Source organism: Octopus sinensis, linkage group LG2, assembly GCF_006345805.1.
Source record: "Octopus sinensis linkage group LG2, ASM634580v1, whole genome shotgun sequence".
NCBI classification, from domain to species: domain Eukaryota; kingdom Metazoa; phylum Mollusca; class Cephalopoda; order Octopoda; family Octopodidae; genus Octopus; species Octopus sinensis.
The window spans coordinates 10,620,306-10,627,683 of NC_042998.1; the positions used below are offsets into that span (position 1 = coordinate 10,620,306).

General features: G+C 39.9%; 1 long non-coding RNA gene across 1 annotated transcript in view; it reads left to right on the top strand.

The window, feature by feature from the left end:
* The first annotated feature begins 1,343 nt into the window (after nucleotides 1-1,343).
* LOC118762231 overlaps nucleotides 1,344-7,378 on the top strand; it is an 18,339-nt gene continuing 12,304 nt past the window's right edge. The window contains exon 1 of the long non-coding RNA XR_004997984.1: nucleotides 1,344-1,353. This is a non-coding gene — a long non-coding RNA (uncharacterized LOC118762231). The remainder of the gene's footprint in view (nucleotides 1,354-7,378) is intronic.

Here is a 7,378-nt window from a genome sequence, read left to right on the forward strand (position 1 = left end):
GAAAAAGACATAAACAAACAGCTGAACATGTCTGCAAACAGGAATTGCAAGACACAAAGCTCCCACATGCAAGGAGAACTATATAGGTGAAACCGGCAATTCTTGCTCGTTGGCATAAGCCAGCGAGCCAGCATTCACCGGTAACATGTCCGACAGGGAGAGCTACAAAAAATTCCACTAAGTAAACTCTTAGAAAGATGTGGAGAAGGAAGATTCAAGATCTTTCCCTTCTATAAATGCCTAGGAATGACACCTTCTTCAGAAAAGATATGGAACAACACTTCATAGCAAAATTCTCCTCCAAACTGAATGGCTGAAAATATGAAAATCCCATCAACTTCCTTATAAACTCATCTGGAACCCTAAGATATGTGCATATGTGTGTATGTGTATGTACATACATAAATAGATACATTCTTGCATCCAGATTTTCCGACCCATACCGGCATGGGAATCAAACGTTGGACAATCACGATGATGATAAGTCCAGACAATTTTTTTTGAAAAATAACTTTCATTATTCCTCATCGAAACAGACCCCCACCCTTAGAGTAACCACCTGGTCTTGCCATTTTCACAGACCAAGAATCAACTTGTCATCTTGAATAGATATAAACACATTTTTTCTTTCTTCCTTCCTTCCTTCCTTTCTTTAAGAAAAATCACATTTTTTCACTTTGAAAACATTTTTCTTTCAGCCCCCCTGAAGCAGAGTAAGTATCTGTTCTAGCCACCTACTTAAAAATATATATTCTCTTTCTTTATCTCTTGCTCAAAACACTTACTTTCAGATACATAGGCACACACACACACACACACACACACACACACACACACACACACACACACACACACACACACACACACACACACACACACACACACAAACAAACAAACATACACACACACTCTCTCTCACTTTCTCCCTCCATTATCTCCCTATTCCTCTCCCTCTTTTCCTCCACATTACTGAGGAAAGAAAGCCACGAATGACCCGTCTTTTCTTGCCTGTCCTTCTAATTGTTGTTTCTCTTGTCCGCCTTTGTATCGCCTGTGTGTCCGAATGTTTTAATGTCCTCTTTGTATCACTGTGGCATTCGGAGATGGCTGTAAAGCAGCAGGATAAACAATACTCTTGGATTTTATCATTTGGTGTGAGTACGGAGAGATTGTTGCCATTTCCAACTCTGGAACAACCAACATACAGCTGACAGTGGAAAAAGCACTGCTGCATGAGGTGAAGTCCAACAATTTTCAGTGATTGCCCTTGGCTCTTGTTAACTGACATTGCAAAATTAACTCTTACTCGCAATTGAAGTCTCTTGAATTTAAAGGGCATGTCTGCTGGAATCAGTGAAATTCTTGGAATAAACACATTTTCTCCCTTTCCTTGTCCAGTGAGGATTGTTGCTTCCAAAAGATGCGGATACATTTGCCTGACAATCTGTCTTGTTCCATCGCACAGCTTTGGTGCATCCAGATTTCTCAAAAGCATGATTGAAACTCCTTTCTTCAAGGTCAGTTTGTGAGAAGGCATTCCAGGGGGATCCAAAGAATTAAGAAGCTCAGTAGTTATTATAGAAGATATCTATCTATCTATCTATCTATCTATCTATCTATCTATCTATCTATCTATCTATCTATCTATCTATCTATCTATCTATCTATCTATAGACTTTGTGTCTGTGTTTGTCCACCCCATCCCCACCGCTTGATAATTTGTGTTGGTGTGCTTACGTTCCCGTAACTTAGCGGTTCAGTAACAGAAACCAATAAAAATACCAAGCATAAAGAAGAAAGAACTGGTGTCTGTTTGTTCGACTGAAATTCTTCAATACGGTGCCCCAGCGTGGTCGCAGTCTGATGACTGAAAAAAGATAAAAGAACGACTTTTTTCCTCATGGCTCTGAAACCTCTTGCGGTCATTTTACCTGCTAGAAATAGCAACCCAAATGCTTTTTAATCAGATCCTAATGCTGGATGTTCAAGAACCAAATGAAGGGCAAATTTTCAATCCCGGGATCATCCTGATTCTTATAAGGATATATATATATATATATATATATATATATATATATATATATATATATATATATATATATATATATATATATACATATATATATCAAAAGGATGTGCTATAATACTAATCCACAGCCATACCAACAATCCAACATACGTCCATCATCAGCTGCCCCGTGGATATCATTATGGTTTCGACACCTGGACAGTACCATTCAATCCAGCAGTGTCAACAGCACTACAATAAGTGTTGTTTGGGAGGCTTCTTTCAGTTCCGTCTACCAAGTCCGCTCACAAGGCTTTGGTCGGCCTGAGGCTGTTGTTGGAAACACTTGCCCAAGGTGCCATGCAGGGGAAATGAACCTTGAACAAGCTTCTTACTACACAACCACGCCTCCGCATACGCATATGGATTCAGCAGCCCTACCCACCTACTAAATGGATATCAAACTCTAAAATAACAGTGTAAAAACCGCTTTTAAATGAGAAATTCACAAGAGTTATGATTTGTGAACACCTTATAATTTTTAAACATCTAATTATTAAAGTGGAAAAATGATTAGAAAAGTCATTTCTATTGGCTTTTTCAAATATATAAATACTGTACTAAGGATGTTCTATTTCTAATTCTACTATTCTGGATGGAAGCACTCCGTCGGTTACGACGATGAGGGTTCCGGTTGATCCGAATCAACGGAACAGGCTGCTCGTGAAATTAATGTGTAAGTGGCTGAGCACTCCACAGACACGTGCACCCTTAACGTAGTTCTCGGGGATATTCAACGTGACACAGAGAGTGACAAGGCCGGCCCTTTGAAATACAGGTACAACAGAAACAGGAAGTAAGAGTGAGAGAAAGTTGTGGTGAAAGAGTACAGCAGGGATCACCACCATCCCCTGCCGGAGCCTCGTGGAGCTTTTAGGTGTTTTCGCTCAATAAACACTCACAACGCCCGGTCTGGGAATCGAAACCGCGATCCTATGACCGCGAGTCCGCTGCCCTAACCACTGGGCCATTGCGCCTCCTCTACTATTCTACAGATTGGTACAAGACATAACGACAAACAGAAGATCAAAATTCCCTGAAATCTGAAGAGATCTCCGAAAAAATTCAATCATAAATAATCGATTCTCTTACTAATACCTTCCATGAAATGAAACTAGATACGTTGATTTATAGAGAAATGATTAATTATTGTGGTTTATATAGGTTTTTAAGCGCTCATAAGGAAATGGAATTTTAAATTTATGAAAGTATGTTGTATTTTATACGATGTTTTGAATCCATCCACCATCAATACTTAAACAATTATATATAGCGCAGGAGTGGCTGTGTGGTAAGTAGCTTGCTAACCAACCACATGGTTCCGGGTTCAGTCCCACTGCGTGGCATCTTGGGCAAGTGTCTTCTGCTATAGCCCTGGGCCGACCAATGCCTTGTGAGTGGATTTGGTAGACGGAAACTGAAAGAAGCCTGTCATATATATGTATATATATATATATATTATATATATATATATTATATATTATATATATATATATATATATATATATATATATATTATATATATATATATGTATGTATGTGTGTGTGTTTGTGTGTCTGTGTTTGTCCCCCTAGCATTGCCTGACAACCGATGCTGGTGTGTTTACGTCCCCGTCACTTAGCGGTTCGGCAAAAAGAGACCGATAGAATAAATACTGGGCTTACAAAGAATAAGTTCCGGAGTCGATTTGCTCGACTAAAAGCGGTGCTCCAGCATGGCCGCAGTCAAATGACTGAAACAAGTAAAAGAGTAAAAGAGTAAGAGTAGAGTAGGACGTGTTTACAAACTAGCCTCTGATGAAACATCTTTCCAAATGGCAAACCTGTGTTACCACGGCACATTAGAAAGATCCAAGTTTAAGAGTAATTTAACCTATTTTGTTGACCTTGAAAAGATGAAACGCGCTGTTGACCTCGGTGGAATTTGAACTCAGAATCTAAAGATCTAAAGACAGACGAAATGTCGGTCAATATTTTGTCTGGCGTGCTAACGATTCTACTATCTCACCGCCTTACTACTACTGCTGCTGCTGCTGCTGCTACTACTACTGCTACTACTACTGCTACTACTACTACTGCTACTACTACTACTACTGATGGTGATGATGACGCCCGGTCTGGGAATCGAAACCGCGATCCTCCGATCGCAAGTCTGCTGCCCTAACCACTGAGCCATTGCGCCATTTGTAGCCTTAAATATTCTAACATTGATTTCCTTATCAAGAATACTCTTAAAGTTTACTTCTACATATACTACACAAAGCGGATGTTCTCTGATATATCATCAGCTCAGTTTCTACGTACACTGCTCAGTTTTTTCATCCACTGACGCTCAGAAATATTTTCTGCGTCTGGTTGAAGGAGACTGTATGATAACGGTACTTTTGAAAAAATCCAAAATGTTTTTTTTCTTTTACATAGTTATAGTGAGGTATATCTATTGATTTTCTCTCCGATGATATTTGCTTAGTTCTAAGATACATACTCTTTACTCTTTTACTCTTTTACTTGTTTCAGTCTTTTGACTGCGGCCATGCTGGAGCACCGCCTTTAATCGAGCAACTCGACCCCGGGACTTATTCTTTTGCAAGCCCAGTACTTATTCTATCCGTCTCTTTTGCCGAACCGCTAAGTAACGGGGGCATAAACACACCAGCATCGGTTGTCAAGCAATGCTAGGGGGACAAACACAGACACACAAACACATCGACCCCAGTGCGTAACTGGTACTTAATTTATCGACCCCGAAAGGATGAAAGGCAAAGTCGACCTCGGCGGAATTTGCACTCAGAATGTAGCGGCAGACGAAATGCCTATTTCTTTACTACACACAAGGGGCTAAACACAGAGAGGATAAACAAGGACAGACATAGGGATTAAGTCGATTACATCAACCCCAGTGCGTAACTGGTACTTAATTTATAGACCCCGAAAGGATGAAGGGCAAAGTCGACCTCGACGGAATTTGAACTCAGAACGTTACTTCCCTTATATATGCCAAAAATGCATTAAAAATGGGAAAAATTGATGGTAAATTTTTTTTCAAATCGTAGACTCATCGTAGACGCACGCTAATACCCAGAAGGGCTCGATATGAATCACGACTATAAGATACCCGGTTTTGGTTAAACTGCACCGCAAAATGTGGGAGTAGTTAGGAATCTAAATCGCAGGAGACAGACAGCACACAACCTCACTTTTATATATAAGATATATATATATATATTATATATATATATATCTAGATATATATATATATATATATATATATATATATATATATATATAATATATATATATATATATATATATATATATACACATATGTATGTATAGGGAGAGAGAGAGAGAGGTAATGTAGAAGAAACCGTAGGCGTGAGAATATATGCATGTGTGTGCATGCGTGTGTGCGTGCGCGAGTGTACACGTCTATTTGGAATCAAAAGTCTATTTGTATTCGTCTTATTCATCATACAGGAATTGACAGAGACTGCTGTATATATGGAATGTTGTCAGCCAGTTAAAGAGCAACAGTGGTCAATTTGTTTTATGCCTATTTTCGAAAAAGGTCAGGTTTTGCAAACACTGAATCATTTTTTTTTTTTGTGTACAAGGAAATCCACTGGTCGCTTTCTTTCGTTCTCTTTCGGTTTAACTCCCTCGTCTTTTCTCTTCTACCGAAATATATACGTATTCACACGTAACACGGGAGTATGCTTCTTTCTGTCCGCCTGTCTGTCTCTGTCTCTGTGTGCCTGTTTGCCTGTCTACCTGCCTGCCTGCCTGTCTATCTGTCTGTCTGTCTCTCTCTGTATTTCGAAAAATATGAAACAAATTCTGACTTCCTTTTAAGAGCCCTTCGTCGAGCGTTCTATATACGATCAGTGGAGGCGCAATAGCCCAGTGGTTAGGGCAGCGGACTCGCGGTTTCGATTCCCAGACCGGGCGTTGTGAGTGTTTATTGAGCGAAAACACCTAAAGTTCCACGAAGCTCCGGCAGGGGATGGTGGTGATCCCTGCTGTACTCTTTCACCACAACTTTCTCTCAATCTTACTTCCTGTTTCTGTTGTACCTGTATTTCAAAGGGCCGGCCCTGTCACTCTCTGTGTCATGCTGAATATCCCCGAGAACTACGTTAAGGGTACACGTGCCTGTGGAGTGCTCAGCCACTTGCACGTTAATTTCACGAGCAGCCTGTTCCGTTGATTCGGATCAACCGGAACCCTCGTCGTCGTAACCGACGGAGTGCTTCCTTACATATACGATAAAAAAATGTCGAGATTTGTCCCCCTTGTTTATGAAAAATCAATTATTTGATATTAGTCATTGAGCTAATATTTTAAATCATTATAACATACGTACTTGGGCGGTGAACTGACACGCTGGGCAAATGGCTTAGCGGCGTTTCATTCGTTCTGAGTTCAAATACTTCCAAGGTCGACTTTGCCCTTCATCCTTTCGGAGTCGATAAAATAAGTACCAGTAGAGTACTGAAGCCGATATAATCGATTCGTCCCCATCCCTGAAATTGCTAGCCTTGTGCTAAAATTTGAAGTCAAAGTTTATTTTCTTAAGAAGTCTCAGCCCCAACCGAAGTTGTCATTTGGTGGGCCCGTAATTTTGGTTGTAGGACCTTTTGTTACTTCCTACATTTGTGAAGTTGAATCTTTCAGAGCCAATGTTAACAATGATTGATGTTAATGATTTCGGTTGACTTGTCAGTGTCTGCCTTATATATAACTAGCAGTATCGCCCTGCGTTGCTCGGGTTTGTAAGGGAAATAACTATATAAGCATTTTTAGAGATGTAAAGTATAATAGCCATCTCAATATGGCTAACCACAAAGGGAGGGGGGGTGTTACTGTAGCTTTTTACGTTCTGAGATTTAATAATAAATTTTTAGAGAGTTACTTCCTTTATGTATGCCAAAAATGCATTAAAAATGTGAAAAATTGATGGTAATTTTTTTTTTAAATCGTAGACTCATCGTAGACGCGCGCTAATACCCAGAAGGGCTCGATATGAATCACGACTATAAGATACCCGGTTTTGGTTAAACTGCACCGCAAAATGTGGGAGTAGTTAGGAATCTAAATCGTAGGAGACAGACAGCACACAACCTCACTTTTATATATAAAGATATTTTTTTTTTACTTATTTCGGTCATTAGAATACGGCCATGCCGGGGTACCGCCTTGAGGAACTTAGTCGAACTAATTGACCCCAGTACTGATTCTATCGGGCTCTTTGTCGAATTGTTAAGCTACGGGGACGGAAACAGCACACGAACACAGGTTTTCAAGCAGCAG